This window comes from Rhinatrema bivittatum, chromosome 5 (genome assembly GCF_901001135.1).
Source record: "Rhinatrema bivittatum chromosome 5, aRhiBiv1.1, whole genome shotgun sequence".
In the NCBI taxonomy this organism is placed as follows: domain Eukaryota; kingdom Metazoa; phylum Chordata; class Amphibia; order Gymnophiona; family Rhinatrematidae; genus Rhinatrema; species Rhinatrema bivittatum.
The window spans coordinates 310,945,649-310,970,287 of record NC_042619.1 but is presented as its reverse complement, the minus strand read 5'-3'; the positions used below and the strand labels follow the sequence as shown (position 1 = coordinate 310,970,287).

Sequence of the window (24,639 nt, the reverse complement as noted above, 5' to 3'; positions counted from 1 at the left end):
TCCTTGTATTTCAAAGTTTGTTAACTCACCCGAGCTTCACGCCATGTCCTTATTCTGGCGTCTACGTGAGTCAGCCGTTCTGTTCTACCTGCTTATATGTTTATAATCATGCCTCACCTGTGTGAGGTCGGCAAATCTGTATATGTTGGGCAAAGTGAACCCACATTGAGTGGGTTCACTTCATGTGAATCCACACCAGGTTTGCCCAACATATACAGATTTGCCGACTACACACAGGTGAGGCATGATTATAAACATATAAGCAGGTAGAACAGAACGGCTGACTCACGTAGACGCCAGAATAAGAACATGGCGTGAAGCTCGGGTGAGTTAACAAACTGTAGACTTAAAGCCCCTGGGATGCACATGTTTAAATTGCTTGTTCTTAAATTCGTGTGATTTAGTATATAAAAAATCTTTGTTCTTATAGAAATATCACAGATGTGGAATTTAAAACGTATTTCTCAAAAGTATTATTTCAGTCCCTGAAGCAGCAACCACTGCGAAACGTACGTCGGACTTCGGTGACTCAGTGCAACGGCGCTCAGCCCCGACCTGTGTGGCAGCACCGCAGCACTAGCATACAACGAACAGGAGGTACCCGTGCGGCGAAATAGGACCTCGACAAACAGCGCGGCAGCGCTGATCTTTGAAATACAAGGAGGCAAGTGCATTGTTTTTGAAACGCTTATAGAAATATCTAAGCAGGACTCAATTGTCAGCAGCGAAGCGTATTGTTCACACATGCCAGCAGAGGTATCTGAGCAGGACTTGGATGAAAATTTAACCCTTTCCACATACTAATTATAAAAAAAAGCAAAAAGATATAAAAAAAATACAAATGAATGCTTGCATTTAAATTTTACAGGACCGATGATTAAAGGTGACCCAATGTGACTGAAAATACAGGCATTAAATGCATGCATGTCACGGGTGGTATGATGGTCCATAATAATGCAGTAAATGAATTATTGTTATAAAAGAACACACGCTAATTTTTAGAAATATTGTTCATACAACGTGATTTTCAGTAGTGGTAATTGAAGTCTCCCATTATTACCGCACTACCAATTTGGTTAGCTTCCCTAATTTCTCTTAGCATTTCACTGTCCGTCTCACCATCTTGACCAGGTGGACGGTAGTATACCCCTATCACTATAGTTTTCCCCGACACACAAGGGATTTCTACCCATAAAGATTCAATTTTGTATTTAGTCTCATGCAGGATGTTTATCCTGTTGGACTCTATGCCATCCCGGACATAAAGCGCCACACCTCCTCCCGAGTGCTCCTCTCTGTCATTGCGATATAATTTGTACCCCGATTTAGCACTGTCCCATTGGTTATCCTCTTTCCACCATGTCTCTGAGATGCCAATTAAGTCTATGTCATCATTCACTGCTATACATTCTAATTCTCCCATCTTACTTCCTAGACTTCTGGCATTAGCATACAAACATTTCAAAGTTTGTTTTTTGTTTGTATTTTCATTCTGCTTTTTAATTGATAGGGATAAGTTAGAATTTTTTAGCTCAGGTGAGTTTTTAGTTACAAGCACTTGGACTACTTTTCTAATTATTGGAACCTCACTGTCGGGGTGCCCTAATTCTAATGCATCATTAGTATCCTTTAAAGATACCTCTCTCCGAACCATGCACTGCTGAGCGACTGTCAGCTTTCCCCTTTGTTCTAGTTTAAAAGCTGCTCTATCTCCTTTTTAAAGGTTAGCGCCAGCAGTCTGGTTCCACTCTGGTTAAGGTGGAGCCCATCCCTTCGGAAGAGACTCCCCCTTCCCCAGTTCCTAACAAAACTGAATCCCTCTTCCTTGCACCATCGTCTCATCCACGCATTGAGACTCCGGAGCTCTGCCTGCCTCTGGTGACCTGCGCGTGGAACAGGGAGCATTTCAGAGAATGCTACCCTGGAGGTTCTGGATTTAAGCTTTCTACCTAAGAGCCTAAATTTGGCTTCCAGAACCTCCCTCCCACATTTTCCTATGTCATTGGTGCCCACATGTACCACATGTGCCCACATGTACCACGACAGGCCTTGATCCAGGCCCATCTGCGAGCACTTATGCCTGTGGCAGACATTCTAGATGAAGTTTCGAAGCTGTCATAAGCTGCTCTAACTTCATGTTTCCCAGCTTCTAGGCCCTTATGAATGATGCTGTTAAAGGAATCTTGAAATTGTTGGGGGAAGAGATTCCGATAACTCCTGAATTTGTTTCCACAGATTACGCTGATACTGCGTCATATAGAGTTTGTAGGACGCAATTCTGGATACTAACATGGAACCTTGGAACATTTTCCTGCCGATGGTGTCCAAAAACCTGTGATCTTTTCCAGGAGGATTTGATGAATGAGGTTTAATCCTTTTAGACCGCTTTTGAGCTGGATTCTACTACTACAGATAGGTGAGGTAGTTGTGTTTTCTGGAAGCCAGGAATATGTTGGACCAGATAGATAGCATCAGTCCATTTATTTACAGGTGGTATGGTGCAGGGATGCTCCCATAGCCTGTGTTGCAAGTCCACAAGAACTTTGTGAACTGGTATTGCCAGGACTTCTTTAGGTGGATCCACAAACTGCAATACTTCCAGAGTTTTCTGTCTAGTATCTTCTTCACATACTAGCTGAAAAGGGATAGTTTCAGTCATCTCTTAAATGAAATTAGAGAGAGGTCCTCTGGAAGGGATTTCCTTCTTTCCTCCGGAGGAGAAGGATCTGAGAGGACTTCCTCCGAGGAAGAGTCGGTATCTGGATCATCCCAAGTGTCCGATGAACGTGGACGAGGAGTCGTCGATGGAAGAGGAAAGGATGGCATCGGTTTCACCGGTGGTCTCGATGGAAACAGTGGAGAAAACGATGGTCTTGGACGAGAGATTCCCAATGGACCTGGTATAGGCTCAGGCATCGGTACATCCTTTGTTATTTCTTCTTCCATCGGTCTTGGCATTGGGGCATCGGGTGGTTGCACCAGAATGGCACCAATGACAGTGTCCAACTTCGCTAGTATTGGCCCTAAGAAGGCCATATCTGGCACCGGCATTGGTGTAGGCATCGGTGCCAGTGAGGGTAATGGTCTCTGTGGTTGAACCGGAAATGGACTCTGTGACGGTATTGGAATAGACACCGGTGACGGGGATGGAACTGGCATCGAGGGTGGAACCATCGTCTGTGCTGGCATCGAAGGCATGTCTCGGAGTGCGTCTCGAACTGCCTGGCGGATATAACCATCCAGTTCCGCCCTCATAGCTGGTGAAACCAGAGCAGCTATGGGGGGAGGCAGTGAAGGCGATACCGGTATCTCCACAGGTTCCTGTGGAGGTACGGTTCCCGGCACAGATATCGGTGGGGATTTCCTAGGAGTCGAAGGCCTCGAAGGCCGTAAGGACTCTTCTCTCCGAGGTCTCTTCGGAGTTGGTTCGATAATTAGACGGGACTCCGGTTATCGGGTCCAATTCCAGGTCCTGAGGCCTCCGGTGTCGATGTCTGTGTTTCTGTCGATGTTAGACGGCTTTTTCGATGGTAGATGTAGACTTTATCAATGACCGTGAAGGGGTCGGTGAAGGCCGATCACCTGCATCATACGGGTGAGGTCTAGTTTTCAAGACGACTTTTCTAATCGCTCCAGCCGGAGACAATTGTGTCGAAGTTGATGTCGACTGCATCAGTTGAAGATGGAAAAGATGTTCGATCTATTCCATGCACGCTCGTTTGCCTTTCGGGGTTATCTCGGTGCATCTCGGGCATGTCGACATGTCTCTCGCCGAGAGAGAGTACACACTCAATGTGTGGGTCCGTTATGCACATAGTGCAGGAGCAATTCGGGCACTTTTTAAAAACGGTAGCCATAACGAAGGCCGGACAGCCATCGACAACCTTCTGACTAAGTTTAACAATAATGGAACTGACCGGAACAAAATTAAATCACTCACCGACGGTGGAAAAAGGGAGACCCCAACGGCAGGATAAGTTTTTTCCAAAATTTCTAATCTATTTTTGTAGTGAATATTCACCACACAGGGCTCCTATAACCGCGAGGCTAACAGCAGCGCGGAAAAAAGAAGACTGAAGGGAGACTCCTGTGGCTCGAGGGATCATGGCATGCTGGGCATGCTCAGTGGGCTCAGGATGCCAGTCAAAAGTTTCTAGAAACTTTGACAGAAAGTTTTCCGTGATAGGGCTCCGTCAGTGACGTCACCCATATGTAAGGACTAGCATCCTGCTTGCCCTGGAATAACAGGGAGATCCAGTGAAGAGAATGGGCTTGTGAAAGTATGATAAAGTCAGGAGGAGTGTGGAGAGAATGAAGGTTCTTCGACACCTGGAGGATATTTCAATTCAATTTATTAAGTAGGTAGCTCCTAATGTATAGAAGATCAAGGTTTACATTCTCTCGCCAAGGTCCCCCGACATGGACCCCCTGTTTCGCCCGAAGGCTGCATCAGGAGGGTCAGCACCATTAAAGATAAAGCAAATGTTGCTTACCTGTAACAGGTGTTCTCACAGGACAGCAGGATGTTAGTCCTCACATATGGGTGACATCACAGGATGGTGCCCAATCATGGAACACTTTTGTCAAAGTTTCTAGAACTTTGACTGGCACCTACTGGGCATGCCCAGCATGGTACTAAACCTGCAGCCAGCAGGGGTCCCCCTTCAGTCTTGTTTAAAGCTACAGGAAGTGCCGAAAAATAAAATAAGAAAACAAACCCAACACCGCGGGGTGGCGGGCAGGTTTCGTGAGAACTAACATCCTGCTGTCCTGTGAGAACACCTGTTACAGGTAAGCAACATTTGCTTTCTCACAGGACAAGCAGGATGGTAGTCCTCACAAATGGGTGAGTACCGAGCTGAGGATGTCAGAGAAATGCACCAAATGTACCCAACATGTGCAATAGGCACAAGGACTATGGTGGAATTTGGTAGAGGGCATTCTGAACCCTAACGAGCAGGCGGAAGGGTGTTGGTACGTCAAGTTGTAAAAAAGGTTGCGCAAGACAGATTGGCCGAAGATGGAATCTTGTCTTCCGGCCTTGTCTAAGCAATAATGGGCTGTAAAGGTATGGAGAGAACTCCAGGTAGCAGCCCTGCAAATGTCAGGAAGCAGCACCGAGCGTAGGTGTGCTACTGAAGTCGCCATGGCCCTCAGAGTGTGCTTTAACACGGTCTTGAAGCAGAATGCCTGCTTGCTGATAGCAAAAGGATATGCAGTCCGCTAAACATGAGGAGAGAATCTGCTTACCCACAGGCTGCCCCAATTTGATGGAATGGAAAGAGACAAACAATTGAGTGCTTGTCCTGTGGGCAGCTGTATGGTCTAGATAGAATGCTAGAGCATGTTTACAATCAAGGGTATGAAGACCTGTTCTCCTGGATTAGAGTGGGGCCTGAGAAAGAAGGTAGGTAGTATAATGGATTGATTTATGTGAAACTCCAATACTACCTTAGGTAAGAACTTACGGTGAGTGCGGAGTACTGCCCGGTCCTGCAGACATTTGTGTAAGGTGGATAGGTAACTAGGGCCTGTAACTCACTAACTCTGCGAGCAGATGTGATTGCCAAAAGAAAAATCACTTTCCATGTGACATAGCGAAGATCACAAGATTGGAGAGGCTCGAATGGTGGTTGCATGAGCCGACCAAAACTAGATTGAGGTCCCAAGAAGGGGCTGGAGGGCACAGTGGAGGCTTGAGGTGAAGCAAGCCCTTCAGAAAACGTGTTACCAGGGTTGTACTGAAACAGGAACATCCCCGACACCTTTATGGAAGGCGGCTACCGCACTGACATGCATTCTGATGGAAAAAGTTTTAAGACCTGATTCTGACAAGGGCCAGAGATAGTCCAGAAACTTCATGGTGGAACAGGTAAAAGGATCAAGGGATTGAGCAGAACACCATGAGGTAAATCTGTTCCATTTGTAAAGGTAAGATTTTCTCATGGAAGGCTTCCATGAAGCAATCAGGAACACGGGAAACTGGCTCCGAAAGGTTAAGTGGCTGAAGAATTAACTCTCAACATCCAGGCCGTCAGGGACAAGGCCTGAAGATTGGGGTGGCGTAGGCACCTGTCATTCTGAGTGATCAGAAGCGGATCCTTTCCCAAGGGAATGTGTCTGCGAATGGAGAGATCCTGAAGAATTGGAAACCATACTTGGCGAGGCCAGTGAAGCGCTATCAGGATCATGCTTCCCTTGTCCTGACGTAACTTCACGAGAGTCTTCGAGAGAAGTGGAAGTGGAGGGAATGCATATAGGAGACCGATTGCCCATGAGAGGGAGAACGCATCTCTTGGCTGAGAGTGTTGGCTGCGAGTGAGAGAGCAAAAGTTCTCTACTTTGTGGTTTTGAGATGATGCAAAGAGGATAACCCCAACATTGGAATATTGAGTCCACCACTGTGGGGTCGAAGGACCACTCATGCGGTTAAAAGGCATGACTCAGCTTGTCTGCCAACATATTGTCCACTCCCGGCAAGTAGGTGGCCCTGAGGTACATCTATTGGGAGAGGGCCTCCACCCATATCTGTGCCACTTCCTGATACAGTAGGTAGGAGCCCGTCCCTCCCTGTTTGTTGATGTACCACATGGCCACCTGGTTGTCCGTCTGAATCAGGATGACCTGGTTGGAAAGGTGATCCTGAAATACCCTGAGAGCATATCTGATTGCTCGCAGCTCCAGGAAATTGATTTGGCGTTTGGCTTCCTCTGGAGACTAAGTGTTAGCAATCTGTTAGTGTTCGAGGTAGTTGTGGGTGGATCCTTGGGCTGGTGGCAGATGACCACGCCCCCGGGGAAGATCCCGAGAGGGACCACCGGTCAGGCTCAGAGTATGGAGACAGACCCACACCAGTTCTTTTATTAAACAGTATATTGAACCACCAGAGGTAGCAGCAGTGAGCTGGAAGTGCCTGGCTAGGCTGTAGCCCCTCAGATACTGTGATCATGGATAACTGATCTGTAGAGAAACTGTATATCGTGAGTAGGCAGGGCATGCAGAGTTCAGGAACAGAACCTTGATGGTAACAAAACACAATAGTCTCTTAGAAGTAGCCCAGGAGCTGGAATGAAGTAGGCCCTCGAGGAGCGAGTACCTGGTTCCAGTCTGATCTGAAAAGCAAAAGAGAAAGCGAGGCCCCCCGAGGAGCAGGTACCCCTGGTAAGTCCGAGGAGGCAGAGTAGCTAGGAGTGTAACCCTTGTCCGGGCTAACTCCTTGCTAACTCGATTCATTAGCGATATCAGAGAGCTTAAATATCCGGTGGAGATGACGTCACCTCAGGGGGACGCCCCTGAGGTTCGCGCCATTGCTGGTACTTGAGTCAGGGCTGCGCCGCATGCGCACCCCTAGGCTGTTGGGAAACATGGCGGATTGTAGCGTCCAGCTGGTCCGGGGACGCTGGAGGGGAACAGCACGATGACACCACAGCAGCCAAACATCCAACAAAGAGGGAGTCGCCAAAGAGGTAAGGTGGGCGTAGTGAAGACATCGGGCAGCAACGGTTGCAACACCAAGCTCCTTGTGTCTGCAAATTGGTGACATGAGCTCCCCAGCCGAGGTTGGAACCATCGGTGGTGAGAATTATTTGAGGGTCTGGAGCCTGGAAGGGTAGGCCTTGGAGGAGATTGATCTGATTTTTCCACCAGGCTAGAGACTGACGAAGTGGGTCAGTAATGTGGACAATGGTCTATAGAGGTTGGACACATTGAGCCCATTGTGACCTTAGCGTCCACTGCATGACTCTCATGGCCAAACGTGCCATTGGGGTAACTTGTACTAAGGATGCCATGTGTCCCAGCAGGATGAGGAAGTGGCTTGCAGTCGAGCGGTGCTGAGACTGTAGCTGGTGTGCGAGAGAAATGAGAGTGACAGCTCGCTGTCAAGGCAGAAATGCCTTTGCTTGAAGGGTGTCCAAGTCTGCCCCTATGAAGGACAAAGTTTGAAATGGAACTAAGCAGGGTTTCTCGTAGTTGACAAGAAATCCTAACGAAATCAGAGTGTGTAAGGTAAGATGTAGGGACAACAGAACAGTTGCTGAGTGGAAGCCCTGATCAACCAATCGTCTAGATAGGGTAGACGTGAACACCTTGAGTCCTGAGGAAGGCTGCTACTACTACGAGGCACTTAGTGAAGACTCGTGGTGCAATTGCCAAGCCGAATGGTAGTACTCTGTACTGATAGTGTTTGGGGCCTACCAGAAATCTCAGAAATTTGCGGTGAGATGGAGTTATCGCAATGTGTGTGTGTGTATGCGTCCTGGAGATCTAGAGAGCAGAGCCAGTCTTTTGCAGAAGAGGAAGAAGGGAACCCAAGGTTACCATCTTGAACTTTTCTCGGTGGAGGTACTTGAGGGCACGTAGGACCAGAATTGGACGAATGCCGTCTGATTTTTTGGGGATTAGAAAGTACTGGGAATAAAATCCTAGGCCTTGTTGGGAGTAGGGCACTGGTTCTATTGCTCTGGACTGGAGGAGGAGGGAGACCTCCTGTTCCAGGAGTGGCAAGTGGTTGGACGTTCCCCACGTCAGCAGAGGTGGGGAGTCCGGTGGGATGGAGAGAAAGTTCAGGTGATAACCCTGAGAGATTATGGCAAGGACCCACTGGTCTGAGGTAATTGTGTGCCACCTGTTGTGGAAATGGCACAATTGACCTCCCACTGGTATCTGAGGCAGTGGAAGCTGGCTGCTGCTCTCTATGCAGGAGTCAAAAGCCAGAAGCAGGGCCCGGCTGAGGAGCTGCTTGCGGCTTTTGTTTTCGAGGTTGATGAGACTGGGGCCTTTTGGAAAGGTCTTGTGGAACGAGTTCTAGATGGTGGTGAATAGGACTTCTTTGGACGGAAGAAAGACTTTTTAGTATCCTTGCTGAATGGCTGTTTGGAAGAATACTCAGAAGGCATCAGAGAGAGTTGGCGAAGGGTCTCATGATGGTCCTTGAGTTCCACCACCATCCGTTGAATCTGTTCACCAAACAGATTGTCTCCTATGCAGGGCAGATCAGACAATCTGTCTTGTACTTCAGGGCGCAAGTCCAAAGACTTAAGCCAGGCCCATCTTCTTGCAGAAATAACAGCTTGTAGATATCTTCGACACTGCTTCCAGGGTATCATAAGAGGATCTTATTTCATGCTTCCCTGCCTCAAAACCCTTGTGTACCAGGATTTGAAGCTGTTCCTGGAATTGCTGAGGCTGGGTCATATAGAGCTGGTAAGAGGCGATCCGAGAAATGTGCATTGAACCCTGGATGACACGCCGGCCAATGGCATCCAGCAATTTCTGCTCCTTACCTGGGGGGAAGGAAGAATGGGGTTTTGAGCGTCATGCCCTCTTTTGGGCAGATTCTACAACCATAGATTGGTGATCCAGCTGAGGTTTCTGGAACCCTGGGGCTGACTGTACCAAATAAGTGGTATCTGCCTTTCGGCTGACTGGGGCTACAGAACCAGGGTGTTCCCAATTCTTTTTGAGAAGACCTAAAAGAACCTAGTGAATAGGGATGGAGGTTATTTCCTTGGGAGCATCCAGGAATTGTAACAGCTCCATCATTTGGTGCCTATCATCTTGCTCAGTCTGTAATTGGAAGGGAACCAATTCAGACATTTCCTTCACAAAATTTATGAAGGATAAGTTCTCTGGAGGAGAACGCTTCCTACTTTCAGTAGGAGAAGGTGACGATGGTAAATCATTGGTGTCTTGAGATGAATCATCAGTCCAGGTGTCATAGGGATCAGCACCTGCCCCTCTAGGAACCTGAGAAGGATGGGACGATGGTGTTCCTGAAGGTCCTGGTCTAGGCTCTGAAGACATCGAGGGAAGTACTGGAGACACCGATGAAGGCATCGAGGACACCGGTGCAGGCATCGATGGATGGATCGGTGGCGCCGATGGGCTCATCGGCATCAATGGTTGAGGCATCGGCAGGACTCCCAATGGATGAATGCGGAACGGTGTTTCTCCTCCCGATGACAGGGTAAGCGGGGAAGGCACTGGAGCCATCGGTGACCCAGGATCCATCGGTGGAAAAGCGGCTATAAGCACTTCCATCTTCAAGAGCAGTGGTGCCAATGCTTCCGGAATGGGATCGATGGTCGGTTCCGCGACCGGCACCGATTTCGGCGCCGGGGGAACTTGAGTCTGTGCATCACCTTATCGATGGCCTCCTGAACCATCCGGTCCAGTTCTTCATGGAGACCTGGAGCAAGCAGCCCCGACACCGGAAGGGAAGAAGGAGGCAGAGGCATAGCCGGAGGGACCACCATTAAAGGCAGAGTCATGGCTCCCGATACCCGTCCAGGTGAGAGTTCCCTCGGTGACCCATTGCAGAAAGGGTCGATGCCTTTTCTGGATGGGGTTTCTTCGATAGCAGCGTCGATGATTTTCTTTCATCGATGGTCCGAGACTTCCGGTTTCGATGCCAATGTTTCTCTCTACAATCCCCTCGGTCCTGAGGGGGAGTAGAGGTAGTCGAAGGCCGAGAAGTCGTCTATGCCGGACAGTCACCGGCTGGTGGCCGATACTGGCACGAAGTGGACGGTGCCGGTTCAGATGACATCGATGCAATAGATGGCGTCAGGGTTTGAGAACGGAAGAGAAGTTCCATTTTCTCCATTCTGGCCTTGCGACCTTTTGGTGTCATTAAGGCACATTTGGTGCAAGTCAGGACATCATGCTCGCACCCGAGACACATAACACAGACTTTATGAGGGTCTGTTGTAGACATGGTGAAAGTACAGTCCGGGCACCGACGGAACCCCAACGCCAAGGCCATTGAAAAATGTTGCCGCAGTGCAGTCGACAGCCAGTAGGCCGCGAGGGCCAAACTCGACAGGAATCGACAGAAAATGGGTAAAAACTTACCCAAGTACCACGGAGTCAAAATTTCGAAAGAGGGACCCCTGTGGGGTATGAAAGTTTTTAGTAATTCCGTGAGGAAAATTCCTGTCAGGAATTTCTGTGGAGCTCCTTAACCCGCGTGGCTACTGCTGCGCGGAAAAAAGAAGACTGAAGGGGGACCCCTGCTAGCTGCAGGTTTAGTGCCATGCTGGGCATGCCCAGTAGGTGCCAGTCAAAGTTCTAGAAACTTTGACAAAAGTGTTCTGTGATTGGGCTCCATCCTCTGATGTCACCCATATGTGAGGGCTACCATCCTGCTTGTCCTGTGAGAAATACTTTTCAGCTAGACAAAGACATTACAAGATGGATTCTCTCCACACTCCTCCTGACTTTATGATATTATTTTGAGTGTGGTTCTCCACTCCAATTACTGTTTTTGGAATTTATCTTGTGAAAGTATGGCAATATGCAGCAGCAGGCCCCGTGAGCCCGCTAGAAGAGGAAAAGCCACACAGTAGCTATCAGCTGAATCAAACAACTAGAGCTCGCAAGAAGAGCACGCTTGCGTGAGCGGCAATATAAACAGCCGGCTCAACCAGCCTGCAGGAAAGGCAGAATGTGGCATTTGGCTCTTGAGAGCCAGACTCCTGCAGCAGCAGGAGCCGAAGCAGAGCAGGTGCCAGAAGGTGTTGCGTGTCCCGGCTGCGGCAGGCCCCGTCGCCTGGGTCCTGGACCTGGCCTTTCCTCTTTGGCAGCAGTAGGCAGCCGCCTACACGCTCGTGCTCCTACCATTTCCCCAGGTTCCTCCGGCTGCTCCACAGCTTGCTTCGGTCCCAGTCGGGTCTCCCCACATGTGCAGAGGGGAGACGCCGGCACGACGTACTTCCAGTTACCTTGCCTTAGGAGCGTGTGTGTGCGCCTTCTCCGACTTTAAAGGGGCCGTGGCCCCGGCTGATGATATTGCCAGGCCCTGCTACTTAAGGCAGGCCCCGCCATCCGGTCTTTGCCTTGGTAACAGGTCTCCATACTTCTTGTCGTGTGCTTAGTTGCTACTTCTTCATGTTCCTGCTCCTGTGCTAGTTTGTTCCAGTCCTGCATTCCAGTTCCCGAGTTCCAGTTTCCTGTTCCACACCACGCTTTTGGACAGATTCCTGGCTTTGACCCTCGATTGTTCCTGGCCATGCTTTGGACGGATTACTGGCTTTGACCCTCGCTTGTTCCTGACCACGCTTCGGACGGATTCTTTGACTCTAACCTTTGCTTGTTTCTGACCTTGTTTCCAGCCACCTGCCCTGACTCCAGCTTGAACTTGACTTTGCCTCCAGCTGACTGCTTAGACTTGGCCTTTCTTAGGTTCTTGCCTACTTACAAACCCGGACTCTAGCCTGCCTCAGCCAATCCGGGCTTCTGGATCCAGGCCCTGTCTTGAACTCAGCTCCTTCGGACCCTGTGTCTCCGTTGTTTCCTGGCTCCCTGCATTGAACATCTTTCTTGGGATCAACCACGCAGAGGCCTGCCTAAGACCAGCCGGCCCCGGTACCCAAGGGATCAACCTGCGGGGAATGAGGGCTGGTATTGGCGAAGCTCCAGTCAGCCTCCATTTCCCGTTCCGCCCTGCCTCCCGATGGTGGGGACCCGAGGAGGCCTCCCCACAGGTAGCGTCAACTCCACCTGAGGCCAAGGATCCACCTCCACAACAGAAGGCTAGACTGCTCAACAAGTGGGACCTCAGCCTTCAGTTAGACCACTGCTTGTTCTCCTGTTTCTGCTGGCATCCTGCCATCTAGCTGGACACATGCAAACCCAAAATATTTCCTTTGTTTTCAGACCCTCATTCTCCTTCTAACCCTCTCCAAGCCTGAACCCTCTCCCTCCTCCAAAACTTCCACCCCCAATCCTACATTTTATGCCCTTTCCCACTTCCCCATCTTCCCATAGTCCCAGGTTTCTGTCTCCTCTTCCTCTCCTCTCCATCTGCTTCCTTTTTCCCCCAATCCAGAGTCCTCTACCCTTTCCTATATCCTCTGCTTCCTCTATCTTGTTCCCTTTCCCTATTCACCCCATTTTTAATCCCAATCAATTATACCCTGTTGCACTTCTCTGTTGCATGCAGTGCAGAAATATAGAAACATGATGGTAGAAAGTCTATATGACGAGTCTGCCCATCCATGCAACTGCTCAGCTCTACAATCCCTACCATTCCCTCAGAGGTGCCCTTTGCTTTTTTGAATTTTTTCTTGAATTCAGACACTGTCCTTATCTCCACCACCTCCACTGAAATGTTGTTTCATACACCTACCACCCCCTCAGTTAAAAAATATTTCCTTAGATTACTCATAAATATAACCATTTCTACCCATGACCCCTCATTCCAGTTTCTTTCCTTTGCAGGAAACACCTCCATTAATGCCTCTCAATATCATCTCTCCAATTCTGCCTTTCCTCTAGGGCAGGGTGGTCAACCTTTCACGCACCAAGAAATCAGGATGCACAATACCAAAGAGCCTCATGTTTTCAAAAGATGAATGGTGTGGAGGGAGAGGCCTTCTTTCAAACAGTATCTCTCCCTCTCTCAGTTTACTCACTCTATCCCCACAGTCTCTCTCTGTCAATTCTATTCTGTTCCCAGAAGTTTTTCTCAATCCACCAATCCTACTCCCAACAGTCTCTCTGTCTCAATTTCATTCTATTCCCATTAGTCTCTCTCTTATTCCTCCTACCAGTTTTTCACAATCTCTTCATTCTGTCCCTTCAAATTTTTCAATCATCTCATCCTGTTCATAGAACATAGAAATGACGGCAGAAGAAGACCAAACGGCACATCCAGTCTGCCTAGCAAGCTTCACACTTTTTTTCTTCTCATACTTCTGTTTCTATTGGCTCTTAGTAACCTTTTGGTTCTATTTCCCTTCCACCCCCACCATTAAAGTAGAGAGCAGTGTTGGAACTGCATCTAAGTGAAATATCTAGCTTAATTAGTTAGGGGTAGTAACCGCCGCAATAAGCAAGCTACACTCATGCTTATTTGTTTACCCAGACTATGTAATTCAGTCCTTGTTAGTTGTTGTCTGTATATAGATCCACTTTTCTTCATTCCCCCTGCCGATGAAGCAGAGAGCTATGCTGGATATACGTGAAGTATCGGTCTTCCTCCCCTGCCGTTGAAGCAGAGAGCTATGCTGGATATGCATTGAAAGTGACGTATCAGGCTTATTTGGTTTGGGGTAGTAACCGCCGTAACAAGCAAGCTACTCTCCGCTTTTTTGTGAATGCAAATCCTTTTTTCCACATTTCCTCTTGCCATTGAAGCTTAGAGCAATGTTGGAGTCGCATTAACCGTGTGTATGTTTATTGAATAAGGGTATTTTCTCCAGGTAGTAGCCGTCATTCCCGCGAGCCACCCACTCTTCATTCACGTCCTCTAGACTTTATGGATTCAATGTTTATCCCATGCCCCTTTGAAGTCCTTCACAGTTCTGGTCTTCACCACTTCCTCCGGAAGGGCATTCCAGGCATCCACCACCCTCTCCGTGAAGAAATACTTCCTGACATTGGTTCTGAATCTTCTTCCCTGGAGCTTCAAATCGTGACCTCTGGTTCTGTTGATTTTTTTTCTGACGGAAAAGGTTTGTCGTTGTCTTTGGATCATTAAAACCTTTCAAGTATCTGAAAGTCTGTATCATATCACCTCTGCTCCTCCTTTCCTCCAGGGTGTACATATTAAAGACCCTCCACCTTTTTGGTCGCCCTTCTCTGGACCGCCTCCATCTTGTCTCTGTCTCTTGAAGATACGGTCTCCAGAACTGAACACAGTACTCCAGGTGAGGCCCTCACCAAGGACCTGTACAAGGGGATAATCACTTCCGTTTTCTTACTCGATATTCCTCTCTATGCAGCCAGCATTCTTCTGGCTTTAGCTATTGCCCTTGTTACATTGTTTCGCTGACTTCAGATCATTAGACCACCCATCACCCCAAGGTCTCCTCCTCCTGCTCCGTGCACCATCAGCCTTTCTCCCCCCCATCGAATACAGTTCATTCGGATTTCCACTCCCCCAGATGCATGACTCTGCACTTCTTGGCATTGAATCTCAGCTGCCATATCTTCGCCACTCTTCCAGCTTCCTTAAACTCCCGTCTCATTCTCTCCACTCCTTCCGGCGTGTCCACTCTGTTGCAGATCTTAGTGTCATCCGCCAAAACGACAAACCTTACCTTCTATCCCGTCCGCAATGTCGCTCACAAAGATATTGAACAGGACCAGTCCCCAACACCGATCCTTGCCAGTACACCACTTAAATACCGCTCTCTCTTCAGAGAGAGTTCCATTTACCATCACACATTGTCTTCTGTCCGTCAACCAGTTTGCAATCCAGGCCACCCACCTCAGCACTCACTCCTAAGCTTCTCATTTTATTCACCAGTCTCCTATGCGGGACCGTATCAAAAGCTTTGCTGAAATTCAAGTAGATGACATTCGAGTGCTCTTCCTTGATCCAATTCCTTGGTTACCCAGTCAAAAAAGTCAATCAGGTTTGTCTGATCAGGATCTTCCCCTGGTGAATCCATGCTGCCTCTGGTCCAGCAATTCTCCCAACTGTAGATAGTTCACTATTCTCTTCTTTCAACACGTGACTTCCATTACTTTTTCCCACCACCGAAGTGAGGCTAACTGGTCTGTAGTTACCAGCCTCTTCTCTGTTCCCACTCTTGTGAAGCGGAACCACCACCGCCCCATGGCCTTGTCCACTTTCAGTTTCCCCAGCTCTTCCCATATATTCTCTACTGTAAATGGAGTTACAATCTACTCCACTCCCCTACAGTTTCTTGTTAACTAGCGACGGTCCTTCTCCAGGGTCTTCTTTAGTGAACACAGAACTGAAGTATTCGTTTAATATTTTCTGCCATTTCTTCGTCTCTCTCCAACACATTGATCCTTTCCACCTTTCAATTTCACTATAAAACTTTGAACTTTTCTCTTTTCACTGATGTATCTGAAAATGTTTTAATCACCTCTCTTCACGTCCTTGGCAATCCTCTCTTCCGCTTGACTTTTTTGCTGTCTTGATTAATTTCTTCGTCTCCCTCAGTTCTACCAGATATCCTTCTTTGGTGCTCCTCCCTTTGGGATCTTTTATATTTCTTGAACGCTGTTCTTTTGGCCTTTATTTTGTCAGCCACCTCCTTTGAGAACCAGATAGGTTTCATTTTTCTGTTGCCTTTTCTTTACTTTTCTAACATATAGATTAGTTGCCTTGGTAACTGCTCCTTTTAGATTGGTCCACTGTTGATCCACATCTCTCTCGTTCTCTCCCAGCTTTAGTTCTTCCTCCAGGTACTTCCCCATTTCACTCAAAGTCCGTTGTTTTTGAACTGCAAAAAATTGGGTCTTTGTGCTTCTTTTCCATATCCTTTTTGTGATATTAAACCATACCATTTGATGATCACTGCTGCTGAGGTGGGCGCCCACCTGGCATCAGAGACATTATCTCCATTAGTGAGCACTAAGTCGAGTACAGCTCCTTCTCTCGTGGGTTCCATCAAGTCCTCCTCAGTTCCTCACCCTGTCCCCACCGAGTCTCGCTCAATTACCCCACCCATCTCTCTCAATCCCATCTTTTCCCCCAATTTCTCAGTCACACCAAGCTCTCCCCAATTCTCATAAGAAGAACAATAAGACATGCCATACTGGGTCAGACCAAGGGTCCATCAAGCCCAGCATGGGCTGATAGACCCTGTTTCACACCTGTCTCTGACCAGCATCTTCTTTTTCTCCCCCCTATGCTCTGCCCCAATGTCTGTCTGTCTGTCTCTATCTTATCCCCATCAGTCTCTCTCAATCAGCCCCAGCATAACATATCTCAAAACCCCACAACAATGATAGGGGCTCAATGGCTCCAACATTAATACCTCCCTCCCCACCCCTTGTGATACTCCAACCCACTCTTCACCCTGTCTAGCTCCAGTATTTCCCCTGCCCCCACTCCCTCTTACTCTCCTGTCTCCCTCTCTTGATACCTCACCTCCAGTGCATTCTCTGGCTCTCTCGCATACACCCTCTACTATTTCCCCTTCTGGCTTTCACACACCCATCCTCTCTCCTCCAAACTTCACCCCTTTTCAAGTCACTTGCCCTAGAAGCATTCACCCCCTTTTGCACTGCACCCTCATGTCGCTCTGAAATCCTTCCCCCCTCCAATTACCATTCCAAGCTCCCTCACCCCTCCACTCCATCATACCTCTAGCTTCCAAGCCTCCCCATTCCATCAATCCTTATTGCTCTGTTGCCACCTTCCCCCCCCCCTCCCATCTCTCTCTCTCTCCCTTCCACCTTCAACTACCTATGATTGTCACCTAGCCTCACCCTCCTTCTCCTTGCACCCTGTCTGGCTTTCTCACACACACACACACCATCACCACCTCTGTTCCACCCTGATGCCATTTCTGTTTTTTCACCTTTCCCCCTCCCCCAATCACAACTGCTGACTTTCTTATACACATACCTCCCCCCTGGCTTTCTCACACTTTTCTGCCTTTCCCCTTTCTTTTGAATCCGTTCTATACCCATCCCTGGCTCTCTAATGCCACCTCCATTCCCCAACATGGTTGGCTATCCTGGCCCTCTCTTTCTCCCTCTATTTCCCCCACAAGCTCCTGTGGCACCATGGACTTTGAGGAGGAATAATATGCCTGTCTTAATTTCATTACTAACCTTAGTGAAATGAAGAGGGAAACAATATTCAAACCCTCCCATCTTTCTCCACACAAGCTTTCTAATTGTATGATTCCCCTCAAATCTTGCAATATTCACCTCTTTTCATGTCGCTGCCCTCAGAAGTATTTGTCCCCTCTTGTATTGCTTCTCCTTCAAGCATTCACTTCATGCACTGCTCCCCCAAGCATTAATCAATTGCATTCATCACCTTCTCCCCTTACCCTATTCAGCATTCACCACCTTTCTCTTGCCACAAATTATTCTGGTTTGTCTGGAGCTTTGGCTAACTTCCTCCTCCCCTCTGCTATCAGCTGAATCCCAAGTCATGGGAGCGCATTTTGAGCTACTGGGTTTTGAACTGTGTACACTCTAGCCCTTCCCCTCCAGACCAGCAGAGCAGAGAAGAGCCCCTCTACTCCAAGCAGCAGGTGGGGTGGAAGGTTGGAAAGGATGAGGAGGTGGTCTGGAACAAGGAGGTGACTGGCTCTTCTTTGCTCTCCCATCAGCTCCAACCTCACCCACGCCTGTCTTCCACTTTTGCTGATTGCAAATGGGGCAGGGGAATGGGAGAGAAGAGAGGTAAGTAATAGAGCAAGCAGTGGCATAGCCAGAACTGAATTTTTGAGGGAGGGGCCCCCAAGGTCAACATGGGTAGGCAGTAGCCATATAGGTTTGAGCCCTAAATTTACTCCTGGGGGAATTTCTGCGCAAAAAAATTCTGCAAAATTCTGCATATTTTACATTGGTCATAATAATATAATATACTGACATATTTTAAATGAATTATAATACAGAAAAAGTTATTACTTAAAGATGCAGAGTTTCAAATATTTTGAGCAGAATTTTGCGGTAAGTTCACTGTAAGAGTGTCTCTTCACCCTCTTTTCCCCTACTCTCCTGGCCAGTCTCCTTTCCACTTTGCCTCTCAGGCCCCAACTACTCCACCTGCGACTATCTCTCCCCTCCCAGGCTCAGCCCCCTTCCACTCTATCTCCACTTCCAGAATTTTACCCCTCTCTCAATACCTGAGTTCTCACACAGGCTCCCCTCTGTCCCTCTCACTCCACACACACACACAGACAATACGGCAGAAGGAGACCCAAACGGCCTATCCAGTCTGCCCAGCAAGCTTTCCCACTATTTTTTCTCATAGTTATTCGATACTCTTGCCTTATTAGTAACTTTTTGGTTCTATTACCTTCCACCCCCGCCACTGATGTAGAGAGCAGTGCTGGAGCTGCATCTAAGTGAAGTATCTAGCTTAATTGGTTAGAGGGTAGTACACTGCCGCAATAAGCAAGCTAATCCCATGCTTATTTGTTACCCAGCCTGTGCAATTCAGTCCTTGTTGGTTGTTGTCTGAATATAAATCCTCTTTTCTTCACCACCCCCCACCGCCAATAATATTAGAACTTGCCATACTGAGTCAGACCAAGGGTCCATCAAGCCCAGTATCCCGTTTCCAACAGTGGCATTACAAGTCACAAGTACCTGGCGTTGAAGCACAGAGCTGTGCTGGATATGTATTGAAAGTGAAGTATCAGGCTTATTTGGTTTGGGGTAGTAACTGCCGCAACAAGCAAGCTACTCTCCCACTTTTTTGAGTATGCAAATCCTTTTTTCCACATTTCCTCTTGCCGTAGAAGCATAGAGCAATGTGGGAGTCGCAATTAACCGTGTGTATGTTTATTGAATAAGGGAATTAATCTCCAGGGTAGTAGCTGTCATTCCCGCAAAACCACCCCCATGCCTCTTCTCTTCATCACACATCCTCTAGACTTTATGGATCCACAGTGTTTATCCCACGCCCCTTTGAAATCCTTCACAGTTTGGTCTTCACTACTTCCTCCGGAAGGGCGTTCCAGGGCAATCCACCACCCTCTCCGTGAAGAAATACTTTATTTTATTTATTTATTTAATATAATTTATATACCGGAGGTTCCTGTATAATATACATATCACCCCCGGTTCACAAGGAACAGTAACTATCGCTACATATTAGCGGTTTACATGGAACAGAAAAAATAAGAAGTTTTTACATTGAACAAAATAAGTAAACAAGTTTTTACATTGAAACAAATTAATCGAAGTAAGCAAATAGTGAATGATATTGATATTGAACCGTTAATAAAACATGCAGTTAATAAGTCAATAAATAAAATGGAAAAAATGAAGTCAATGAGTATATGTAGTATGTATGTAGTCAGCATGCATATGTAGATTTCTGATTGAATAAAGGAAGAAAATAAAAGATCTGAATAAATCATTGTGGGCTAGAAAAGACTTTTCTTCGTGTTTCTTGGCTCTAGGGGAAAAGCTTGTTTGAACAGCCAAGTCTTTAAGTGTCTTTTTAAATGTAGTGTGGCATGGTTCCAATGGAGGTCTGGAGGGAGCGAGTTCCAAAGTGAAGGGCCCGCTTGGACGTTTTCCTCAGAACGGATTTCGCCGGTTGTGTGATAGTCTGTTCTGATAGGCACTTCTGGTGGGTTTCACGGATGTGTGTAGTTGAATTGAAATGTTAAGTTGAGAGGTGCGATGTTGTGTAAGGCCTTATGTATCATCATTAAAGACTTGAACTGGATCCTGTATTTGATCGGAAGCCAGTGGAGGTGGTGGAGGATTGGGGTGATATGATCTCTTTTTTTGGCATTTGATAGAATTCTTGCAGAGGCGTTCAGGGACCATCTGAAGTGGTTTGATGGTGCATGCTGGTAGGCCTAGGAGGAGAGAGTTACAGTAATCCAGCTTTGGGAGTATGATGGCTTGTAAAAACCATGCGGAAGTCTCTGTAAAGGAGGAGTGGTTTGAGTTTCTTTATTGTTTGAAGTTTAAAGAAACATTCTTTTGTTGTGTTGTTGACGAATTTGTTGAGACTGAGTCTGCTGTCAATGATGACTCCCAGGTCTCTAACTTGTTGCGTGGTGGAGAGCCCTGTGGTGTCCGGAGGTTGGTTAGTGTTAGACTGTGAGGAGGGGGTATAGTTTTCCGGTGCTATAATGAGGATTTCAGTTTTGTTTTTGTTAAGAACCAAGTTGAGGCTGGTGAGTAGATTGTTGATAGCTGACAGACATTTATTCCAGTATGATATGGCTTTGTGTAGGGAATCTTCTATAGGGATGAGGATTTGAATATCATCCGCGTATAGGTAATGTCTTAGCTTAAGGTTAGTGAGAAGTTGACAGAGCGGGAGCAGATAAATATTGAAAAGATTCGGGGAGAGGGATGATCCTTGCGGTACCCCCCTCTTGGATTCGATGGTGTGGGACTCTTTGTTATTTATCTTGACCTTGTATGATCTGTTCTCCAAAAACGATTTGAACCAGTTAAAAACTGTTCCTGTAATGCCGATGTCTATTAGGCGTTGCAGGAGGCATGTGTGGTTTACGGTATCAAACGCTGATGAGAGATCCAGGAGAGCGAGGAGGCAAGATTGGCCCTTTTTTAGGTTAAAAATGATAGTGTCTGATAATGATGTTAATAATGATTCGGTATTCATAGTCTTACGAAAGCCAAATTGGTTTGAGGTGAGGATATTGTTTTCGTCAAGATATTCTGTAAGTTGTTTGTTGACAACTTTCTCCATACCTTTGGCAATCATAGGGAGGTGTGCTATGGGTCTAAAGTTAGCTGGGTCAGCGGTGGGTAAGTTGTGTTTTTTGAGGAGCGGCTTGAGCATGGCTAACTTGAGTTGGTTAGGGACATGTCCTTGGGTGAGGGAGCAGTTAATGATGTCTGCTAAAGGTTTGGCTATGGTGTTGGAGATCAGACTCAGTTTGTTGGATGGAATATGGTCTGATGGATGGGAGGATGGTTTTATCTTCTTGAGAATATTCTCTATTTCTAAAGTGGATGTAAGCTCAAAAGTGTTGAGCACTGTTAGTGAAGTGTTGGGTTGTTTGACATTTGGGTGTGATGGTTGTTTATCTGTTGGGAGAGGTGGTTGTTGAGCGGTTGAGTGTGATATTTGTTGAGCAGATGATCGCGATGATTGGGGGCTGAGGTTGATTACGTGGTTAGGATGTGTAGATGGTCCCTTGAGGGGGGCTAGTAGTGAGGTGATTTTGTTGTCGAAGAAGTCTGTCAGTTCGTTCGCTTTATTGAGTGCTTGATTGTCTGGAATGGTTCTGACATTGGTTCTGAGTCTTCCTCCCTGGAGCTTCAAATCGTGACCCCCTGGTTCTGCTGATTTTTTTCCAATGGAAAAGTTTTGTCGTTATCTTTGGATCATTAAAACCTTTCAAGTATCTGAAAGTCTGTATATCACATCACCTCTGCTCCTCCTTTCCTCCAGGGTGTACATATTTAGATTCTTCAATCTCTCCTCATAAGTCATTCGATGAAGACCATCCACCTTTTTGGTTGCCCTTCTCTGGACCACCTCCATCCTACCTCTGTCCCTTCAGAGATACGGTCTCCAGAAATGAGCACAGTACTCCAAGTGAGGCCTCACCAAGGACCTGTACAAGGGGATAATCACTTCCCTTTTCTTACTCTATATTCCTCTCTCTATGCAGCCCAGCATTCTTCTGGCTTTAGCTATCGCCTTGTCACATGGTTTCCCCGACTTCAGATCGTTAGACACTATCACCCCAAGGTCTCTCTCCTGGCTCTGTGCACATCAGCCCTTCACACCCCATCAAATACAGTTCTTTCGGATTTCCACACCCCATATGCATGACTCTGCACTTCTTGGCATTGAATCTCAGCTGCCATATCTTCGACCACTCTTCCAGCTTCCTTAAATCCCGTCTCATTCTCTCCACTCCTTCCGGCATGTCCACTCTGTTGCAGATCTTAGTGTCATCCGCAAAAAGACAAACCTTACCTTCTATCCCGTCCACAATGTTGCTCACAAAGACACTGAACAGGACCGGTCCCAATACCGATCCTTGCGGCACTCCGCTTAACACCGCTCTCTTCAAAGTAAGTTCCATTTACCATCACACTGTCTTCTGTCCGTCAACCAGTTTGCAATCCAGGCCACCACCTCAGCACTCACTCCTAAGCTTCTCATTTTATTCACCAGCCTCCTATGCGGGACACATCCCTTTATACAGGCTCCCTCTCATATGCACACACACACACACACACACACATACACACACCCTCATACAGGCTCCCTCTCTCTCTTGCACACACCCTCATACAGGCTTCCCTCTCTCTCTTGCACACACCCTCACACAGGCTTCCCTTTCTCCCACGCATACACCCTCACACAGGCTACCTATGTCTCTCTCTCACACACCCCTGCACACTGGCTCCCTCTCTCGCTCACCACACACACACACACAAGCTCTCTTTCTTACACATACACACACCCTCACATGGGCTCCCTCTCTCAAACAAGCACCCTTACATACACATAATCCCTTTTTCACATACACCAGCTCCCAGTTTCTCATACTCCTTCACAATCTCCTCACATAGGCTCCCTCTCTGGCACCCACAACCTCTCTCTCACACCCCAGTCTCGCAGTCTCTCACCGGGGCCTGCTCCATCTTCTCCATGAGCAAGACAGCCTCCACTTGTGGCACGCCTGGGCCTGTTGCATCTTCACCACAAGCAGGACAGCCTCCACTCACGGGATGCATGGACTTATTGCATCTTTGCAATGAGCAGGATGGCCGCCACTCACGGCACACCAGGGCCTGCCAAATTCTGCGCAGAAGGAGAATTCTCCACAAATTCTGCACTCCACAATAGTACAGAATTCCCCCAGGACTAGTAGTTGTACTCTTATCAATAAATAATACCTTAGAATGCATCAGACAATGGATTTCTTTGTGTTATGCTCGCCATCCGCAGCAGCCCAGTGGCCTCTCACCTCTCTGCACAAGCTTCAGGCTCCAGCTCCTCGTTGCTGGTGGCAGTGGGCCACCAGTCTCAACCTCGGACTCACGCCAGCACCTCCGGCCCTGCTCCGCTTCCTGGGACCTCCAGCCAGGATGCCTCCACTCCTCGGGCCTCTCTGTGGACCTCACGGAGAGACGCCGCCAGCAGAACTGTTTCCCTCCCTAGGTGCGCGCGCATCAGTGAAGGATTTAAAGGGCCCGCGGTGGGAACCTAGCCGCGGACCCGGATGCTGATGTCAGATCCTTCAATACATAAATACTCAGGCCGCGCTCCTCAGCGTCGCCTTTGCAACAGGTCTCCTTGGTCTCCTGTTCCTGGTTTCCAAGTGCTCGTTGCTGCAGTACTTGTTTGTTCGTGTTCCTGATTCTCCAAGTTCCCGGTTCCTGTTCCGCTGTTCGTCTCTTCTTGTGTTTGCTTGACTTCCTGGATTTGACCACTGCTTCGCCCGACTCCGCCTACCTTTTCCATGCCTTGACCATTGCTATGTACGACTTCGCCTCAGACTCTCTTGGGTCCAGAGTTCCAGTTGTTTGCTACACCTTCCAAGTGCAGCCCGCTTCTACTCAAGTTTGACAGTGACGCCTCTGTCCCTATCCTCTGGACACGGACCATTAAGGCTTTGGCCTTCCTTTGCTCAGGCACCTTCAGTATCCTCTTGTTCCCTGGTGCTTGGGTTTTCGTTCCGCAACCTGTCCGGGATAGGATCACGCCACCTGCTGGCTGCTGTCTCTGGGCTGAACCAGCTACTACTGATATCCAACCTCGAGGCCCACCTAAGTCCTGTCGGCCTCGGCACCCGAAGGCCCAACCCTAGGGGAATGTGGGCTGGTATAGGTGAAGCACCAGTGGCCTCCAGCTTCATCCCACTCCGCCTGCTGACGGTGGGGACCCTTACGCATTCGCATATGGGTTGCGTCAACCCCACATTAGCCCAAGAATCCACTTCCGTCGCAATACTTTGTAGTCTGTAACAGCCATCATGCATCATGAGTGATGTTTTAAAATATTTTGTTTCAAGCACTTACCAACATTAAAAACAGCTTATTGATATGTATTATTTTATATGTACCTGAAGACTGGAGGGTGGCCAATGTAACCCCAATATTTAAAAAAGGCTCCAGGGGTGATCCAGGTAACTATAGACCAGTGAGCCTAACTTCAGTGCCAGGAAAAATAGTGGAAACTATTCTCAAGATCAAAATCGTAGAGCATATAGAAAGATATGATTTAATGGAACACAG

General features: G+C 47.8%; 1 protein-coding gene across 2 annotated transcripts in view; it reads right to left on the bottom strand.

Annotated features, from left to right (window-relative positions):
- Positions 1–24,639, bottom strand: part of FAM178B (family with sequence similarity 178 member B) — an 819,452-nt gene that overhangs the window by 781,519 nt on the left and 13,294 nt on the right. The window lies entirely within an intron of this gene.